The 21,862-nt window shown below is 45.2% G+C and overlaps 1 pseudogene; it reads left to right on the top strand.

Annotated features, from left to right (window-relative positions):
• The first annotated feature begins 20,021 nt into the window (after positions 1–20,021).
• On the top strand, positions 20,022–20,689 carry LOC148582757 (uncharacterized; annotated as a pseudogene).
• The last annotated feature ends 1,173 nt before the right edge of the window (positions 20,690–21,862 follow it).

The following is a 21,862-nucleotide window of genomic DNA, read 5'->3' as shown; positions in this document are numbered from 1 at the left end:
TAGCACTTCTCTTGCGTAATCCCACAGTCTGGACTGATGAGTTGGTTGGGCCCGTATAGGGCCTATGGTGCCAATACCACCATATAATACGTAGACATCATCAAAGCCCTCGTTGTCATTTCTCTTTCTTTTGAAAAAAAAAACTAACGGATCCCCGCTTTATCACCTTCTGAATCTCGGCCGGATCGACCTTGTTCAACCGAGCCCGCTTTCTTTTTTCTGATAGGCGGAAGGGAGACCTACCCTGGCACTAGGCCAGCTCCGCTTTTCCCAAAGAAAAGAAAGATAGACACTTTGGTGTGGACACGGGGAGATCGTGCCCTTGCCCTTTTTTTGAGTTGGCAAATCTCTTTCTATACGATGCTTATTCAATAGTCCACTTAACACCAACCAAATCTCGACTAAACTGCATCAACAAGCTTTTCCTGTACCACGAATCCATGTAGATCCAGAATGACACCAAACCAATCTCAAAGAAACAGCAACTATGACCGCAAACGCCAACTCACTTCTTATATATACGTCACCAGTACCATCTTGTTTAGCACAAGTGTGATTGTAGCCATGTGGACGATTCCTTTGAGGTTGAGGCTCTCTGAAAGCCCAACTCTTATATACGTTACCGTTAGTCCCTCATTTTGTATCCATATCTATTTAGTCAAGTATCAGCCTCTCCTGTAGTAGCGAGGATAAACGTCGCATTCCCCACCTCTCTCAAGTCGAACTGAAAAAGAAGTTCATCGACAACACTGGCTCGTACTCGCTATTTAAGATTTCGTTTGGAATTTTATTTGCAACCACCAGGATGGGAACATCTTCATCTCATTGGATCAACTTCATCGGAGAAATCCAGTTCTACGGCTCATGGTTCGAGCTCAGAAAAGAAAGAAAAGAAGTCAAATTCAGTGGGCCGAATCGAAGTCTTCCTCCTCACGCTTTCTACTAGTCGGATAGGTTAACAGCTTCTGCCTATAGGCCCGTCTTTGCGTTTAGGCTGGATACATTCCTTTCAAAGCGTGATAAAATCATTGATTTAAAGGGCTTATAGAAAGAATTTCCCTTGGTATGACCTTATCTTCTCCATTTATTGGTGCAACCTCTCTCTTTTATTCGGCATAGCGATCCCTATTCTCCATTGAGTGTTTCGTACTTCCCATTTGAACTGAACCCGCACTTGCGACTTCTTCAAAGTGATTGTATTCGGCGGCATAATTGTATTGATAACGACTTTATCACTTAAAAGATTGGATTTTCGCCCAGAAGCGGTTAATGCACGAGGAGATAACGGATTTGTGGATCCACGATTTTGCTTTCATTTAAGGATTTCTTGTCATGTCATCAAAAAGGCATGATTCTCTTTCTTGGTAATAGGTGGAAGTCTTCTTTTTCCGTAACCTGAATGGATTGGTACGGTATTAAACCTAAACAGGGATGGAATGGTAACAGCAATGGAATGTGTTCCGTTAAATGAATGAAAGGATTGGGCTTTGAGCCTAGAGATAGAGAAAGGGAAAAGGCAAGGGGAGAGCTGATCTTCCAGTTCTACAGTAAAAGGGTTCGAGCCGAGCGTCAATCCAATCACAATTCGAAAGCTATGGTCCAAGTCCAGATCTTGCAGTTGGAGCTGCCCAAAGACAGCGGGCAGGTTGACTGATCGACCAAAGAGGGAATATGCAAGATTTCGACCAAGAAGCGAAAGTTCACTCACGTAACTCGAGATGAGCTAATTCAATCCTTGCGTTGAGGTACGCATGAATTCACTCCCCACTCCAGGAAGTGCGCGACTCAATGTCAACTTCAACTAACGTCGAACCCCGCTCGGAACGAGCAAATTCCTTGCGCCAAGTTATGCCGGAATGAACTCTTACCTGAATTAACTCCCCCATTCCCAAAAGATCGAATTACTCTGTCTTCCTCGGAGCTTTCGTTTTCCTTCCTCTGATAAAGTCTAAAGGTCAAGTCATTTTTCGCTTCCGGTCGTAAGAGCGTAAACTTACCTTCCTCTTACTAATCATAAGAGCCTGCACTGACTTCTTTGCCTCATTTTCCCGCATCAAAAGACAGATCTTAGTCATATACTCTTTTCTTTCTCCGTGGATTACTTGAGGATTGATCTGTTGTTGGATCCGTTGATGGATCGACCCTCCCTAACCACCCTATTTCTACTTGACTTGAGCACAGGCAGGTTTGAAGGGATAGAATCCTGTACGTAGAAGAAATAGCTGAACCCATAACTCGTGATTCGTAGCTTACAACCTATCCTTATATTCTCAATTGATCTTTGCTTACCGCTTCGCCCCCTTGCTTGCTTACACTATATCTATCTACGGTGCTTACTTTCTTTGCCTTCGAGGAAGCGCTTTGCTGCTGGTTAGGGTTGCTTGGAATGCTGCCGTTGGAGAGCTTGGGATTGGCACTTGAAACACAACACTGGTTGCGAAGCAGAGCAACCTTGTCTGAACCTAGAAGTCCTTCTATTGGATTCGAAGTTGATCCTGAATCGGTTAAAAACCTGACTTTCATCGACTTGCCCCCGTCTTCTTTCCTGAGCGGGAGCAACATAGACTGATTAGCTCGATCTCCTCCTACTTCCGTTGCTAAGTACCGGCCGTTCGAACAGTTTACACTTCCTTCAGCTTTCAAGAAGAAGATTTCATTCCCCCCTTCCCTAACCCTGCTGATCTCATTCCTTATTCACATGGATTTTCCCGGGAGTACCTTCCTTTGGCTGCTCCTTGACTACCAGAAGAACTTATTCTTAACTTCGTTGCCTTGTAGTGTCGTACCCTCACCCATTAGTTCAGTAGCTATCGTGCTTTCACCCAGTTAGAAAAAAAGTTTCTTCGCTTACGAGAAATCCTTATATAAGAAGTTGTTCATTCACTGCCTATTGAGAAATAGACATAGAGACGGAAGAAAGGACAGACGGAGCGGGACTAAGCAAATAAGAAAGGTAATCTAATCGCACATATAGGGGAAAGGGAACTACAATTGAGCTTGACTCACTATACGGCTTTCCTTACCCTCGAGTACCTTTAGCTGAAGATCGAATTCCTCTATCCAGCTCCTTCTCGAATGTCCCATTAAGAAAGTCCCGCTCGGTATTCTGGTAGTATCTTCTGCCAGACACCCAATCCCAGCAGAAGACATGTTAGTAGGACGAATCGGCTGTCTTTGACGTAGGCGAAGGCCATTGCCTCTGATAAGCCGAATGTCCTTGTACGACTAATTTGTCTTGTGGCGCCCGCTAATCCAATAACGCGATCCGGGGATCTAAGTAGGGTGGCTTTGTTGCCTCTATTTTGATCTATTGTCGAAGCAAAAAGAAAGGGCAACTGTTCTCGAATCAGCAATGCCACATCTGACTCAATCAAAAAGCATTTTAAAAACCTCCCTTCCCCCTTTTGCCAAGGAAAGCCTTGAAAGCAGGAAAGGCAAGCTATTTTAACAACGGGGTTTTCTTTTTTATAATACGATATGACCTTCCAAAATTCAACTGATGAAACCATTCTTCAGCCATACCAGACTAATTCCGTCTACGTCTAATGAGCCTAGCCTAACGGTTCTAGGGCGAATTCCGTCTATTGCTCCTTACCCTATAGGTTATAGAGACTCTTCCCAGTGCCAAGAACTAGGATCAGAAGGAAAGTCTCAACCCTTTGGTACGAAAGTAGGCTATGATTCCCAGAGAGAAAGAAATGGTTTCATATAAAGGCTTGGCACCTAGTTATCTTTATTTAAGTCGGCCTTACTCGGCAAGCAAAGATAAGTCCTTTAAGCTAAAAGCTTAAGTGATCAACTAGAAGATACCACCTTCCCCAATGAAACTTCTTTCCCCGGAGCAGCAACTGAAAGAGAAAAGACCGGGTATGCCTGAAAACCTGAAACGGATTCGTGAACAACAGATAAGAGATATACCCCAGATACCATTTGAACCAGAGCTGAACCATTGAATTACCCGAGAGTGATTTCACTCCAGAAGACCTCGAGTCACTGGCTGCCTTTAGAGCAGACTAAGAATCAGGTACGGAAGGAAGTGAAGGTGAAGCAGGCTTGCTTTAAGGGCTAGGCTTTCTCTCTTCTTTGGCTTGACAATATGACAGAGATGGGCCCTTGAGCCTGGGCTTTCTTCTTTAAAGCCTTGAGCCGGGTATGAACTCGATTGTTGGTCGGATCTTGCTGGGTATTCCCACTTTGCTTGGATGGCGCCTTTCGCCTTTGATTAGGACTTTTCCGCATTTCATCTCAAAGAGGATCTAAGCTAACTAAGCTAAACAGTGCTTTTCTCTTCCTAAACCCAAAGAGTAAGAGTAAAGCATTCCAATTTCAGGGCTTAGCTTAGGCCCCTTCCTAATCTAATGCCATGCCCAACCAATGCCGAATCCAAGACCTGGTTCACGCTTGAAAGCCAGAGCTAGTCTTCTTCCCACTGACCGCTACTAATAAGATAAGACGAACCACTACCAGTAGTCCTTCTTCCGGGGTTCAATAGCTGCTGATTCTGTAACAGCTTGTTCTGTCACAGCTTCTTCAACTCAACCTCCCCCAGGGAAGTAAGTAAGGTAGCAGGAATAGATCTACTAGGCCTTGAGTCGGGTTTGAACTCCTCTCCCCTCACTACTCTCTTTGGTTCTGCCTTTAAGAGGCCTGTAGAGGGATAATTTTCACTGCAAACTCTTCTCGGTCTCTACGATTGCTTGACTTAAACAAGTGACCTCTTTTCTTTCATCTGTGAGATAATGTCTCTAATTCACTCTCGGATCTAACTCTCTTTCTTTTTCTTTCGGGCTTAGCCGGGAAGAGACTTTAGTCATTGATATCCATATTAAAAGGCGGGTATTCCCACAAAACAAAACAAAAGCGCTAGACCCCTGGTCCTTTACTTTAATCAACAAGGCTGCTTTCCCTGCTAACCCTTCTCGCCAAGGAAAGAAGTCCAATAGCAGCTGATCTTAGCTTTGAGCACTTATTCCTTTTGTTCCCAGCTAACTCTGAGAGTGGTCACGAGCTTATTGGAATCAGAGCTTTTTCAAGCATTCCCATAGTAAGAAGGTCAAACGAAGCAAATACATCTCTGTTAACGAATGCTCCTACTACTAATGTAATGGTTCCATATCCAATTACTTAAGGATAAGGAAGAAGGAAAGCGAAGGAGAGAACAGCTACTAAGAGTTAGAAGAGCCATACCACAGAAAGCTAAAAGGAGCAGGGGTATACTACTTTATATACGCTAGCACCAAAGCAAGGAAAGAAGGCAAGGTGACCAGGTGAAAGGCTTGCTTAACTATAAATAGATTAGTAATAAGGTCTTAAGGAACTACTAAAACCGATATTCCCCTTTGTTTTTGGGCTATAAGACTCTTCTACGTGCATAAGCTTTTTTACTAAAAAAACGATTACGCCCCCGGTAAAAAAGGGGTCCGTCAACTGAACTTGCCTTGTTGTGATAGGGGTACCACCTTTTCAGTCCCACCAAGGAGCCGGAGCTTTACTTAGATAGGGCTTAAAAGCGTCTTATGCTCAATTTGTAACAGTGAGATTGAATCGCAAAACCAGCTATTTATCAGATGTCCATTAGCAAAGACACTTGGTCTTTGGTTACGGAAGCCAAGGATTGGCTTAATGACAGATCCATTTTAGATCATGAGTGGATTGTTAACTGGATTGACAACCCGCCTTTTCCCTTATTTACCCCTTTCTTTTCTGGTTTATTTGGATGGCAAGAAAGAATCTTGTCTTCAATAGAACACCAAACTATCGGCCATTTTTGCCTCAGCTTGCAAACTCCTTTGATTGGGCAAGTCAAGTTGTTTGTTCAAGCTTCGGCTAAGGAATAAAAACCTCAATATAACCGACACTGGTATAGGCACGTTTTGGTGGCCTTCTCGCCTGGTGGAATCATACCACTACCGTTTCCTATCTGGTTAGGTTTTCCAGATGGGTTAGTAGTTAATTGCTATCACCTTGGTATGGTGCGGTATTTTCTTTTGGAGTCGTGTCGTCCAGATGACAAGTATTTGTTGTCTGTGCGGGATGATTTGGAGCGTAAGCTCACTGAAGAAGGGGACTTCTACGTGGAGAGAGTCATGCTCAGATATTGGGTGGAATCTCTCGTACGATATGTCCGGTGGTATGAGGAAGCCTGTTGTGATTTCACTTTACCTTTGGAACAACTATTAGATCCACCTGCGGTTTGTCTACGTCCTGATCGGAAAGACCTTTTAAGTAAGTTTCACAAATAGGGTCTGATGTTCAGATGTTATGACTTAATCCGTCAGCGTCGCTGTCCGCTACCTTTAATGGGCAGCGCTGTACGATTGAATGTTGAAGTTGTGCAATCTCGTCTTTGGTTAAGGGCCAACTCTTGGTTGGAGTTGGTTTAACGGACCGAAGAGTGCCACTACGATAAGTTTCATTATGTAAATACCGAAAATAACTTGTCGTGGGAGCAGCCAAAAAAGAAGAGACATGAATTCATTGAACAACAAAGACAAAGAAAGAAATATTGTAAGTAATTAGAATTAGGTCGTACCCTATTCTATTCTCCCTATCTTTAGTCAGGAATAGGGATTGATAAAAGGAAAGCCCTTTTTTCTTCGAGATAAGGTTAGTGTTCCGTGTGTATACGATGGCTTTTCCGTAAAAGAGAACTACAAGACTCGGTTTAATAGTGGAAGGGCCTTAACAACTGCAAGAATGAGAGGGCCGCTCAGGAAGGGATCGCGGCTGCTCACTGAAACCCAGCAAGAAAAGGAAAAAGAAAGACAAAACAATATAGGCACTACTTCTAAGATAGAATAACAAGAATTGCTTAAGTAACTCAGCGCTTCAAATCCGATAACGCCTTTCTTTCACTAAATATGCTGTTCCATACTATTATGAAAGGCTAAAGGCGCCTGGCGCGCCGTACCCTTTCTTTATCTGGGAGATGCTCCCCAATGAGCAGGTGTGGAAGCTATGAAATTAGATCGACCGTAATGGAAGCGGCCAATTCGCGATAGACGAGTGGGTGAGTGTCACGGGGAGTAGGGGGGGCCCATCTGTTTCAGAAGGTCCGAAGATTCATTTCAAAAAACAGGAATGTCAGAGCAGTTAGTCCGCATGTCCCTAACTACCTTGTTCCTGATTGGATTGCTTTCTTAGTGTGGCATCTTATCTTTTTGTTCGCTGTCCACTGGTGATATTCTAAATATAGATAGAGAAAGAGGCTAAGCTAAGCCTACGTAACGCTATGGGAACAGCTTTTTTTGTCCGCTTTCAGCTATGCTATATAGATGCGCTACCTTGTGAAAGAAAACATCATATGTAAGTAAGTAGCATCTAGAATAGGCAGCTAAGAAAAGAAAATCGAGTAGCTTGCGGGCCGGTCGTCATTGCACACTAGCTGGTCAGTGGGGGTAAGGAGAGTGTTCCGTTGGTGTTCTCAGTCTCAGTGCGACCTTGCTTGGTCAACAAGGGGATCCAAATGTCCCCCATCAATAAAGTGAGGGCTTTCCGGACCTTCTCCACCTCCCTTTTTCTTTTTTTCCATGCTTTCCGTTGGTCAACAACCAACCACAACTCACTATAATTCTTCACTACTCCTACAGGCTTGACGGAGTTAAGCTGTCTGGAGGGAATTTCTTTGTCTCAATCAATATGCGTCGAATCTTTCTGTTTGATGAAGATAGTCTTCAATCAAGTTCCAGTTCTATAGCTCCGAGTCAATCCACGACGACTACTAGTACAGATTATAGTTTTCCATCATCCGGCACTCAGGGTTCTTCTGATGGTATTTATGAGGATCATCCGGGTCTTAACCCTTCCAGTGAACGTATAGTGGAGCTGCAATCTGATATACACGAGAAATTGGGGGAGTTGATGATTAACAGGAGTCCCCAAGATGTTCTGGCTGCGGCCGAAGCTTTACATGGGGAAAGCGACAATATCTCTTTTCTTGAGTACCTATTGAATGATTTGAACATAAGCGGAGTACAAGGTGAAGCCTATACGGAAGCTCTGGATCTAGCGGGGCTGGTCCCCAGCCCACTTGAGCAATTTGCCATTCTCCCATTGATTCCTATGAAGATAGGAAACTTGTATTTCTCATTCACAAATCCCTCTTTGTTTATGCTGCTAACTCTCAGTTTGGTCCTACTTCTGGTTCATTTTGTTACTAAAAACGGAGGAGGAAACTCAGTACCAAATGCTTGGCAATCCTTGGTAGAGCTTATTTATGATTTCGTGCCGAACCTGGTAAACGAACAAATAGGTGGTCTTTCCGGAAATGTTAAACAAAAGTTTTTCCCTTGCATCTCGGTCACTTTTACTTTTTCGTTATTTCGTAATCCCCAGGGTATGATACCTTATAGCTTCACAGTTACAAGTCATTTTCTCATTACTTTGGGTCTCTCATTTTCTATTTTTATTGGCATTACTATAGTGGGATTTCAAAGAAATGGGCTTCATTTTTTAAGCTTCTCATTACCCGCAGGAGTCCCATTGCCGTTAGCACCTTTTTTAGTACTCCTTGAGCTAATCCCTCATTGTTTTCGCGCATTAAGCTTAGGAATACGTTTATTTGCTAATATGATGGCCGGTCATAGTTCAGTAAAGATTTTAAGTGGGTCCGCTTGGACTATGCTATGTATGAACGATCTTTTATATTTCATAGGAGATCTTGGTCCTTTATTTATAGTTCTTGCATTAACCGGCCCGGAATTAGGTGTAGCTATATTACAAGCTCATGTTTCTACGATCTCAATCTGTATTTACTTGAATGATGCTACAAATCTCCATCAAAGTGGTTATTTATTTATAATTGAACAAAAGCGAGGAGCGAAACCGAGTTTACGAGGTGTAGCCGAGTTTACGAGGTGAAGGAGCGATAACTTCCCCCCGGATCAAAAAAAAAGATTCCGAGCACGTCTGGTCAAAGTCTATCTTGTCTTTATCACGAGCTCTTTATTTGATAAGCAATAAGCCTTAGCACAAGCGCTAAGCGATAATAATACCTTTCCTAAGTGACAGTTCAATCGTGCCATTGTTTCATTTTCCCCGTATTTTTGGTTGAAAAAGCAAGAGGAAATGGCACATTATTAGATTAGATCAATAGTGCAGGCATGTGTGGGACTTTTTTCGGAATCGAAAGAGCTCTTTTGAGGTTTGAGGGAATTGAATCAGAAAGCAGGCCCTTTCTTTTGCAATAATTAGGCTCTTACTGCTCTAGAAAGAACTTCCCTTGAATCAACTGCTATTGAAGACGGTGCTATTGATATTGAATCAGCTGTGGGACTTAGGTGCCTTAAGCGGAAGAGGGGATTTCTTTCTGGCTGCTACGCCCCTTTCTTATTATTTTTCCGTCTCTGAAGTGAGTGAAGTCAAGCTAGCGTCAGCAAATCGGACATAAGCAATACACGTAAATCCCCGTCCTTTAGAAAGACGATAGCGATTCCCTTCCAGTGCTTTAATTAAGAGTTCAAAGAGTAACCTATAAGAATAAATGGTAGGAATACCCGGAGCGTAGCTCTCTCGGAACTTACCTCAGCGACTTGAAGCATTGCTTCCTATCAATCTAACTAGAAAGCCCACGGACCTATCAATCGAACTAGAAAGCCCCTACTTTCATATCTTGATACCTTCCCTTTCTCTTTCACTCTAAAATCACTGAATTACAGGGCGTAGAAGCCTTGACAGACGAAACCGCTTTGCTGAAAGTCCCTCGAACTGTCTTTGAATAAGGCTTCGAACCCGACTTCCTACTCTCGTACCTATCGAACGGAGACTGAACTTAGGCACTTGAAGACTGAAGCGTGAAAGCCCCACTTCACTGAAACGAATTCCTCGCTTTGATAAGAAAGATCAGAGTCAGTCACCTTTTCTAATATAATATAAATATAATAAGAAGTCCCGTGCCAAGCCCGAAGGCAAAGGCACACAGAACGAATCCCGTCCTACCTTTTCTAAGAGGAGGTTGGTTGACTAGACACCATTCCCTTCCTAATGAGATATTGAGCTTGACTTGAGCATTTCATTGACCGCCTATCCGGAGTTAGAAAATCTCTTTCTCCCGGGCCTACGAGAGACAAGGCAACGCATGACACTAAACAACCAAACTAAGATCCGCTTTCACATCCTATTCATATAATAAATTCCTATACTTGACGGGTGAGCAAACCACCTATCTTGATTTCCCTACGGAACTGAATTCCAGGGCCTTGACTTTCACTCCTTTCCTACTTGAGATAGATCTTATCCTTACTTGACTGCCAATCCGCTTGAACACTGAACTGACTTACTCAACTACTTCCCCGCTCTCCCCTTTCTCCGTTCTGTAGAAATGGAATCTCAGGTTGAACTGAACTTATTCAATGGATTGTGGGTCAGTCAAGTAACGAGGAATGCCAGTAGGAGTTTCCGTCCCTGCTGTCCGTAGTGAACGTGAACCTTGAAAGCAGTCTAGGAGCGAATTCGGTAGGAGCTGCTTGCCCAGTCAGAAAGCTAGGCTCCGTCGAAGGAGAAAGATCGAATCTCAGGCCAATAAGCTACGAAACGAATTAGACAATGGGTGATGCAATTGCGAATCCTTCTCAATATAAATTATATATGAATTGGTCCGGTCAAGTAAAGAAATGAAATGCTCCAGTCAAGCGGGAAAGGGAATGCTTTAGTTAAGGAAAGCTTCTACGCCCGAAAAGCATTCTTCATCGACAGTGGAGTGGGCACGAGTCTAGTCAGCGAAGGAGAAGGGGAGGAACGCGACAAAGCAGATCTGGACTTGAGTTCAGAAGTTCCGTCGATGTAGGCGGCGAAGAGCAAGAAAGAAGACACATTTATAATAAAATACGTAATTAGAAAGGTGAAGCCGCTAAAGGGGTGTGAAAAGGAATGAGAGATGTTAGGCGGGGCGAGAAAGAGTCTCAAGATAGATTTTCCATCGATGAGTCAAGCTCAAGATCTCATTAAGGGGGTGCTCCCGTGCCTTCCTCAGGGAAGGGGCGATATACTGATCTATTGGGGAATGAATAGGCCACTTCTTATCTTTGCTTTTAGGCCGGTTGAAGTCCAATCCGTCTGAGTAGCTCACGTCAGGAATTGTTCTAGTTAGCAAGCTAGTAATTGAATAAGCAAGGCTCAAGGCAAATAAAGAAAAGAAGTTCCAATTCCTCTTCTCAAAGCGAGCAAGGGCTTGCACGGTAAGAAAGATAGGTTTAGTCAAGCCGAGAAAGAGTCTCAAGTACGGTTTCGGAAAGCGAGTACGAGAAAGAAAATCTCCATTTCTACAGCAAGGAGAGAATAAGCCCTGATCTTCCATTTCATAAGAAAGGATCAATGCAAGTCGTAGTTCCGTAACTCAATGAAAGTCGTAGTTCGGCATTGGAGTCGTGCCTGAATCCTTTGAAAAGCTTCTATCCGACAGGAGAAAGATTGTGTTCTAGCTGGCTTCTATCCGACAGTACCCGCCTGTGGTCTACTCAAAGGTTGCCCGAGGATAGTTAGATTGATTCAAAGCTTGCAAGGGACTAAAGATCTATTTCAGAAGGGAATGGGATAGGCCAGGCGGAAATACAGAATTAGAATATCCGGAAGTGGGGGTTCTGAAGTTTCTTGCACTTCTTCCTGTTGACTTGGACGAAGCTCTTCTGGAGTTTCTTGATGTACACCTGTTCTCCAGGGACTAACAGATCTTCCTCGTGTCTCGGACGAATTCGGTTGCGTCGCATCTCCATCTGTAGGAGCTTTTTGTTCTTCAGTCGCAACTTGTTCTGGTTCCGCTTCATTTTCTTGAGGTTGCTCTCCTAGCTTATCTTGTAGCTTGATTTCCAGTTCTTTAGAATCTGGCAGCACCACTTCTTGTGAAGACCACCAAGATGAAGCCTCATCGAACACAACATTTCGCGATATGTAGCAGCGACCAGTGGTGGGATCGCAACATCTCCACCCTTTTCTTTCATTGTCGTAGCCAACAAAGATACATCGATGAGCCTTTTTATCAAACTTGCTACGTAGATGGTCTGGTATAAATACGTAGCAGACACATCCAAATACTCTGAGGTGGCTCACTGTTGGCTTAATGTTCCACAGCTTCTGGAATGGTGACACGAATCCTAGCCTTGGTTGTGGCAACCGGTTAGTCACGTACACTGCCGTCTTCATGCATTCTGCCCAAAACCGACTCGGCACGTTCTTAGCGTGTAACATACTTCGACAAATCTCTCCAAGATGCCGATTCTTTCTCTCGGCCACGCCGTTCTGCTGCGGAGTGCCAGGACAAGTCAACTGGCGTCGGATCTTGCATTCTCTCAGATAATCTGAGAACTCGTCTGACGTGTATTCTCCCCCGTTGTCGGTGCGCAGACACTTGATTTTCTTACCAATTTCACTTTCAACCTTTTCTCTAAAATTTTAAAATTTATCAAGCACTTCTAATTTTTCTTTTAGAAAATAAACCCATACGTACCTTAGCACAAGCGCTAAGCGATAATAATACCTTGAGAAATCGTCGATAAAGGTCACCATATATCTGTAACCACTGATAGATGGTTGTTTCACTCGTCCAAACACATCTGAGTGAACAAGCTCTAGGGGTTCCTTCGCTCTGTAATTTTACTCTTTGTATGGTAGTTGATGCGCTTTACCATACTGACACCCAGCACAAATCGTGTCTCCACGAATCTCCAATTGGGGGAGGCCTTTAAGCATCGATTGCTGCATCATTATTTTCAGTTTGTGATAGCTGACATGCCCGAGTCGTGCGTGCCACAGGTCTGCTGTTTCGTTCTTTCGTGTCTTATCTACGTATGCCGACTCTGCTGACATCACGTAGATAGACTCTAACCTACGTCCTTCCATGATCGGCGTACCTGATGGTCTTAGGCTTCGATACACCTTCACATCTTCTGGGCCGAACACCACATAGTTGCCCGAGGCGGTCAGCTGTGATACTGACAACAAATTCTTCTTCATCCCAGGCACATGGAGGACGTTCTGCAACTGCACCTGATTAGGACTAAAACGTGGCACAATCATCGTGTTGCCGATATGGGTGATAGGCAGCCTTGAATTATTGGCTGTCACCACTACTCTGCCACCTTTGTATTCGGACAGACCGAGTAGCTTTTCCTTGTCACCAGTCATGTGGTTGGAACACCCTGAGTCGACGATCCAATCTTTATCATAATCGACTGCTTTAGGGTCGGTCACTGCTAGTGCTGTTTCCTCTGACTCCGCTACAACAGCACTTGCTGCTATTTCATTGATAGTTGACTGCTCTTTGATAGCTTTGTTGTTGAAATCCACCTCCTCTTCTGAGTAAGCCTCTTCAAGCCTTGTCGTAGCAAATGATGCTTGAAGATCCCACTCGCCTTCACTATCATTTGCATCTTGGTGATTATCTGATGTCACCAAGTTGCCTTCTGCTGGCTTTTTCTTGAATCGACAATCTCGAGCATAGTGTCCTCTTCGACCGCAATTATAGCATTCATCATTCCGACGTCTGTAATTCCTCGAACGTCGATTATCTCTTTGCTGGCTATGTTGAGCTCCCCCTGATGGAGAGCTCCTCTCCTGCTGAGTCTTTGCTTTGCCCTTTTCATCTTCTTTCTTTGGTCTCGCAGCGGCACGTCCACTTGGTCTTCCTCTTCTTCTATTGCTGAAGAGTGCTTCTTCTTCATTTCTAGATGAAGTCCCAGCTGCGTGTTTACCAAGCGTTTCCTGGCTGGCCAATATGCTTTCCAACTCAAATAGAGATGGTTGCGTAGGCCAACCACGAATCGCCGTAATTAACCCGTTATATTCGGGTCTCAAGCCATGGATGATTATTCTTCTCATCCTTTGCTCACTAATTTGAGATTCAGAATCTAATTTTTTTTTTGAAATTTCATGACAGAGGGACTTTACCTTTGTGAAATATTGACTGATCGTCATATCCCGCTGCGAGATTGTCATTAGCTCGTTCTCCAACAATGAAGCCGCGCGTCATTTGTCCTCGAAAAGAGAGCAGCATAGGCATCCCATATAGCCTTTGGTGTGTCTGCATCCTCAACGTGCTCCAGTAGCTCCTCCTCTACTGTTGTCTTGAGCACGTACATAGCTTTGCCTGCTTTCATATCCCATTTTTGAGTGCCTTGACATCATCCGCGGGAGGTGGCGTGGTCTCGTTACCAGCAACAACTCCCCCCTATCCTTTAAAGCCTTGTCCTCGTAGATAGGACTCTATGCGCGTGCGCCAGTATTTATAGTTGCTGCTATTAAGCTTTTTGATGCCTCCAACTGCACCTACTGGATCCGCCATCGTGACTTGGTACACCTTCTCGTATACTACCAAGCAAGCGTGGTCCCAGACCAACAAGCTTCACAGTCCCAGACTGTGCGTGCACGAGCAATGATCCCACGAGCGGCACCTCGGTACGGTCCCTGACCGTCTAGCTCTGATACCAAAGTGTTGGATCAAAAGTAGTGGAGAGGCAAAAAAATAATAACACAAGAAGCTTTATTATATAACACACTAATACTTAAATTTGGTACAAATGCATCACACCAAAATTACTACTCTCTAACTCACAAAAGACACTTGGCTCACTTCTCACGTACAACACTCACTTTACCCACAAATATTACCCCACCTAAGTGTGCCCAGCACACTTAGTTAGAAAACTCTCATCATAAACTCACCACTCAACTCACAGCACACTAACTTAACCAAGGAGGACCCGTGGGTCTCCTTATATAGAGAATTAAAGTCGGTTTAGCCGACTTTGTTTTCAATTCTTAGTCAATCCCTGAGTTGGCAACTGAGCTGGTGATGGGTTGGCAAGCAAAAGGAGAAGCATCTGGAGAGAAAGAGAGAGAAAGAAGGTGAGAAAGAGAGAGAGACGTGAGGGAGAGGTAAAGAAGGAGAGAGGCTGAGAGGGTTGGTGGGAGGCGGCAAGGTTGGCCATGAGTTGGCAGCAAGAGACGTGAGAAAGAGGGATAGAGAATTCTGGAGAGTAGTTAATGATAATGGGTCCATTTGGACTCAATGGGTTAATTTTAGATATCTCAGGAGACACTCTATTTGGGTGGCTAATATTCCATCCGACTGCTCTTAGTCTTGGAGGAGTGTCGGTAAGGGAAAATGTGGCTAATGCTATCAAGTGTCAGATTTGTAATGGCGAAAAAGCACGAAGCTGTGGCATTGTCCGTGGCTTAGAAATGGCCCGATCAGCTACAGGTACGAAATCACTGTTCTAATGGAAACAGGTCTCCCGGACCCATGCTGACGTAAGCGATTTAATCAAAAATGGGCATTGGAACCTTCCTCCTAGCCGCAGAATGGCTGGGCAGTGTCTAATGCAAGAGATTGCCCTGTATGAACTCCCGCAGCTCCCTGTTGAAGACAGGATCGTTTGGTCTCTCAGCCCGGAACCTCATTAGGCAGACCTATTCTAAGGTCGACTATGCAGGCATCGTTTAGAACAAATTGAATACCCCCAAGCACAGTATTATCACCTGGATGGCCCTCAACTCTGGGCTTCTTACAGCAAATCGAGTTAGCAGATTTTATCCCAACACCGTGACTCTTTGTGGCCTGTGCATGCTTGAAGATGAAAGTGCCGAACATCTCTGTTTTTAGTGCAGCTATGCAGGGCGGATTTGGGCTCAGCTCTGTTCTAAATGTGGATATGATCAGCCTGCAACCAACCTTCATGATGTTTACCGATGGATTAATTAAGATCAAAACTAAAAAAATTCGGCCTTTACTGGCCTGATCCTAAAGCTCTGCTTTACAGCAATCATATACTATGTTTGGCGTGAGATAAATTCAAGGTTTTTTGAAGGGAATCCAAGCAGTAAGCAGAACGTCGTTTTGGAGAATTGTAAGGGAAGTCAAACTGAGACTGCATTCGGTTTCCTCTCAGATTAAACTTAGAGTTATGGACTAAATCTCTATGGCTTCTTTCTTTTCTTCCCTAGATTCCCTCTATAATCATTTATTGCACCTTATAAGACTTTTTTAGTGTATTTTTACTTCCTTAGCACAAGCGCTAAGCGATAATAATTCCTCGTCTTTTTGTGTGTTTGTGTGAGAGCTCCTTCGTGTATTGATTTGTAATGTGCCTACCATGTTCGCTAACCCTTATTTGTGCCTTGCCTGGCTTGAACTTCTGAATTACCAATTGGCTTTTCCGCCTCCCATATTATCTGACTTCTTCTTTGGCTATGGCTATTAGTATTATTTTTCTCGGTTTGGTATTATAACAACTATTGGTATTCTTTGCTACTTCATTCCTCCATTTGAAAGGAATGGTAGCGCACTCAATCTTACCTCCTTTGTGTGCCGCGCCTATTTTATAGTTTCACATATTTCTATGGAAACCTGAAGTAAGGGCCTTTTATTGCATGTTCATTTCCCATCTAGATCGGATTTTTCCGAGGGTACGATTCCGATCTTCGATTCGACGAGTTTGATCTTTTCTTTCGAGGGTTGAAGACAAGAGAAGAGTAGGGGCAATCAAAGCCAACACCACGGGTAGTTTAACAAACGAGCAGGGGAGGCTACCCTCTTATACGAGAGTCGGTCTAATTCCTGTCTGGAGCTGAATCAATAATTATTCATGCTAAGACAACGGGGTGGGTAAGCTTACCGCCACCTTAAGCCAAGGGGTGCAAATAGCCAGGCTTAGTTGATAAATCTCATGCCAAAGGTTACGCCTATCCGTGGCCGGACCTCTCTTCTCGGCCAGCTTTCGTGCCTTCTCTCTCTCTCTTCTCCGGCGTAGAAGCATCAGTTTGATCATCCAGTTCTGCACTTCTTGCTTTTCTTGCAGGGACTCTTCTTTTGATCGTCTCCTTGAGATAGTTTGCTCTTTCATCTCCTCTCCTTAGCACAAGCGCTAAGCGATAATAATACCTTTTAGTCGAGCGGATTTCATCTCCTCTCTTGTGTTGATTGTTCTGCTAGCTCCTCTTTGGACCGGCATCAGAAAGGAATCCGGTAAGTAAGAAATACCTCTCCTGCTATCTATCACCACTTCCTACTAACAATACCAGATTAAACCAGTTCAATAACAATTTCAGACTGCAAGAAAGCAAGATACGAGAACAATAAAATAAAAATAGGTTTGGGAGCGCCTGGGGGGAGGAAAGAAGGAGGGTGACCCACGACGCCGGGGATTTGCACATATATCCCACCCCAACTTCGCGGATGAGAGGTCTGATTCTGTGACTCTAGAAGATAGATCTCTCTGCTGCTTTGTATCGGTTCGACTCTTCAACTGGGTTTCGAGCTCTCTGATATGATCCTGAAGTAAGGATTTAAGAAACCTCGCCGTGATGACTCAGCAATCTACAAGCCCATGGGTACTCTAAAAACAAGGAGGCCTACAAGCATCTATAAGCCATCCATACAAGAAGATAATACTTAAAGAGGTGTCGCGCTCCCGGATAATAGTATCCAGGTCTCTTCTCAGCTTAGCAATCCATGAAGCAGCCTGACCTCCTCTGATCGCGTAGTTCGACCCTATCCTCATGTGTGGAGGAAGGATCGGGCCTGTGGACACTGACGCAGACCACTCAACATAGTCCTCGCGGTCGGTCAAATGCATCTCGAAGAAGTCTCCTCCAGCATTGAAGTTCCTAATCTGATCTCTTAAAGTGTCCAGTAAGCTATATCTAGCAGCTCCACCCGTCCGCGATGCATCGAAAGATTGAGGTGGCGGATCAGGAACCGGCTGATCAATCCCAAACTGCCGTAAGACTCTCTCACCCAGGTACCACTCGACGTGGTCCAGGTATATCAGCTCCACTCGGGCAAGGAAGTACGGATCAGATATAGCTACAGCTGGCCTAGCAGCCTAAGGCCTATCTCCAAAGGGCCTCCAGGTGATCTACATCCACATAGCATCAATCGGTCATCCACGCAAACGAAGAAGGAAATATCGCAGAAGAACAAGCTTACCTGCGTAGGAGTCAAGGTATCAAACTCCTGTCAGAAAAAGAGCCCCTGGTGGTGCATATCGTGGTCCCAGAAGCGGTACGACCACCTCATCCCTCTAGGGAAGCCCTATAGCTTAAGGCGGAACTTACAAGCTTCTCACTGACCTCAATTGTAAGCTTAATTCGAAAGGCAAAACTTAACAGGAGAGTAGGCTATAGGATTAAAACCCCTTCCTTCAGGCTGGGTCAGCTTGTTGAGCGGAATGAACTATGAACTCCAGAGCCAAAGGTCTCCTCTTCAGCGGATTCGGATGGGGATGCTGCTTCTCGAGTTGAAGCTGATAATGCCCTATCTTTCTTTCTTCTCTACTGCCTTATCGCTTTTCGGCTGAATAATTTTAAGATCTGGCATTCTCCACCTACCTCTGTGGGAAAGCTAAGTGCCCCTATTTAGTAAGGCGCCCTCCCTTTACGCGAATTGGGTATTACCGGCCGATGGCGAATAAGTCCTCACAACAAAGGTTAGGTCCTTGAGATCAGAACTGGTTACAGCAGCGCTCTTGGCGCGAGATTCTTTCGCATAGAATAAATTCGGTAAGGAAGGGTAGAGCCCCATGGTCAATTGAATAGCACTTCCCTCAGAATTAAGGAAGATTTTGCTCCAAAGGTAGTCTTCCTTAAGCGAGCTACCCCTACCCAATAAGGATCGGCGGAGAGCCTATACTTTCTTACGATCCTATCTCAACTTTACCTTACCCAACAAGCAAGGGCCGAGCGCGCTAGCGCGAAAGCCGTTGCGCTAACGAACAAGCAAGGGATTGAGCTGCCAACGCTAGAAAGCCGTTGCTTGTTGGGTTTATGTGTTTAAACTGACTACGACCAAAGTCGTGGCTACTTCAACCAAAAAAAGGGCGACCCCCTATTCAAACCGAAAGAAGTACCTCACCTCACTTACGAAGAAGTAGTTGGAGCTGGGCTCCGAACTATGAGAGTTTGCTTTTGTTTCATGTTTCTAAGAGCGGTCTGATCCCTTATTTGATCAGACCGCTCCTGGTGTTCGAACTAGTCATTAATGGTCGGCTTCATTGGTACCCTTTCGGTATGCGTTGCGAACACTTTAATTTTTAGCGTCTCATCTTCTCTAGAGAAGCGAAACTCGAACGGATAGAGCAGATGGTCCAACTACATAACTTTTTCTTTTTCATTACTTCCATGGTCGTGCCTCGTGGCACGGCAGCACCCGTACTATTGAAATGGTTCGTCAGTAGAGATGTTCCCACAGGTGCCCCTTCTTCCAATGGTACTATAATTCCTATTCCTATCCCTTCATTCCCTCTTTTGGTCTATCTACATTCCAGGAAATTCATACGCTCCATGGACGGAGCAAAAAGTGGAGTCTTGGTCAGAGCAAGCCGCCCTATTCTATTACCAGACATAATCGGGAGAAGCTCATCCGAAACTAGAGCTAGAAACGCCTCATTTCGTTTCGTTCCCGTTCTTCATTTCCTTCTTCTCGAATCCAAGGGGGACTTCTCATATTTAGAATCTTTCTGCGGTGTGCTCTGTTTACTATTCTTTCGTACTCTCTTCTCTTTACCACGCGATAGGTCAGCGAAGCGTGAACGGGCGCGGAGAAGGAAAGGCCAAACACTTCGGCCTAACGGGAATGAGCAACGACGAAATGACAAGATGAGGTGCTCCGGGCACCCCCATTTAGAAAGAAGGGTCGAAGGTTTTGGGCCTGTAGCTTTCCCCGTCCCCCCTTCGTCGGGTGGTGCTTGTGTGGGGGGTGTGCCACCAGAAATCGGGCTTGAAGCTCTCGCCTTACCAACGAGCCGACAGCTGATGGCTGTTGGTCACGACTACTACCAAAAAGCTCCAATGAAGATGAATATTTCACATGGAGGAGTGTGCATCTGTATGTTGGGTGTTCTTCTGTCGTGCGACCCGGCGGCTTATGTGCGACCTTTGGCCCACGCCTCCCATTTGTTCAGGGCGGGCGGCGTGAACTCTGATTCGATCCGGGTATTCAATCCCGCCGCTGAGATGCTCAGTTGACTCCTTAACCTTGATAGGAAGATGGCTTATTCAATAATTCGTGCATAAGGGTAAGGAACTTTGGATGAACTAATGCGAATGGGTGTAAGCCTCGCTGCTCGGAAACACCCAGTGCTGACCACACTGAGAGACACGAAAGCGCAGGTAACGCCAGTTGGCGAAGTGGCGTTAAGCATCCCTAGCGGTACGAAAAGAGAGGTCGTGATGATATCATCTACGTCCGTACCGCTCCTCGTGGAGTAGATCCCGCATCCAACCAAGTCTTTGACCAGGGAACGGGGGAATTCCCACTACCGCTGGCAGGCCAGCCGGGCCGTGAGCGCGGTGGGAACGGGCTTCCCAAAAAGCCAGCTCCGGGCCGGGGTCAGCATAGAATGAAGGGGACGGCCCTAATGTTGTGTTGGCAAAGCCAACTTCTTGGGTTGTGGGCGGAGAAGAGCGGACGTGGGGACTCGGGTCAGGGCGCAGCGTAACTAAGAGAGCCATTCCATTTAGGGCGAGACAGAATGGGCGGGCACGCGCGGTCTGGTGTCCGAGCCAATTGGTCAGACGACGACTACTTCACTTATTAGATTAGTATTAGCCGCCTATCCCGAAATGAAATGGGATGGAATAGAAAGAACGCGAAGCGCTAGCGCTATAGGATCGGTTTTTTTTGGGGGGGGGATAAGCTTGTGAAGAAGCAAGCTTACCCCCGCCCCGGCCGGCAGCTGCTGGGTCTCCCCATCTCTCCTAAACTTCCCCCGGTCTTCGGCCCGAGCTGTATGAGGCAGAAACTCGTCTCACGTACGGTTCGGAGGCCGAGCCCCACCCCAGCAGTAATGGTGCGGCTTAGGTCAACTAACACAAAGAAGATACAGTTCACTCAACGATTGCCTTTGGGTTCCGAACTCCATATGGGGAAGGAGCGTTGTTGTTTGCGAGGTCTCGATCATTTACATGGACCCACTTTTCATTCCATTTGTGGCAATTTGATGATCTATAAACCGTCCCTAACGAACGATCGGCTCATGTTTGAGCATGATGAATCACTTCGTGCCGACCTGTTGCCAATAAACTTTCCGGCCTCATATGAGAATGGAAAACTGGAGCATTTTCTGCATCGGTGGATGAAGAATCGCGAACATAATAATTTCTGGTTGACCATGTTCCCAGAAAAAAGATACTTTCGAGAAACTACGAGCACGACTGAAGTGGCTATACATACAAATCCATTTACGGATCTATATGCTTCAATTGGAACTGGAAGTTCCAGAACAGGCGGCTGGTATACCACCATAATGAAACTGCCTTTTATTTTTTTTATTCGGATAGGATTTATGTTGGCTTCGTCGGGAGGCTCGCGTAGTTTGTTACGTCAGCTCCAAAAGGATAAGTTGCGTTGGAATCGAGAAAGTTCCATGGAGTTCATAATTGCATAAAAGGAGTCAAAGTAGTGGCTGCGGCGCGTCGAGGCACTTCTTCGATGGTCCCCGTCCGCCCGGCCTGCCGGCCCGCTCTGAAGAATTAATGGGCCGGCAGGCGGGCGAGACAGAATGGGCGGGCACTACTAACCAAGCCAAGCCTAGTTCTCGCCGATAGGCGCTGGTAGCTTGCTTCCAAGCCTTGCCTTATATAATAGTTGTGGCCATGGCCCGAAGGAGCCTTAAGCACTTGTACAATGCTCAAGTCAAGGCTCCATCCTACTCGTTGCCCAGAGCCTTGACTTTCTATTATATTAGTAAAGCGTGCCATATATCTTGAGGAAAGGGAAAAGGGGGTCTCTTTCCTCGCCCGATGGTAGAGGTCGATCCCCTATCACCTTCGGTTATCACCTTCGGTGCCTCCTTGTGGTCCTTCTCTTTAGCTTTTCCTCGGCCTTTAGAGCTAGTTGATAGGCCACTTTCCACATCTGATGCATCGAGATTTC

The sequence above is a fragment of the Corylus avellana genome, unplaced genomic scaffold (assembly GCF_965113065.1).
Source record: "Corylus avellana unplaced genomic scaffold, dhCorAvel1.hap1.2 HAP1_SCAFFOLD_27, whole genome shotgun sequence".
NCBI classification, from domain to species: Eukaryota; Viridiplantae; Streptophyta; class Magnoliopsida; order Fagales; family Betulaceae; genus Corylus; species Corylus avellana.
Note: the sequence above shows the minus strand (reverse complement) of the source record. Positions and strands in the feature narration are given on the sequence as shown.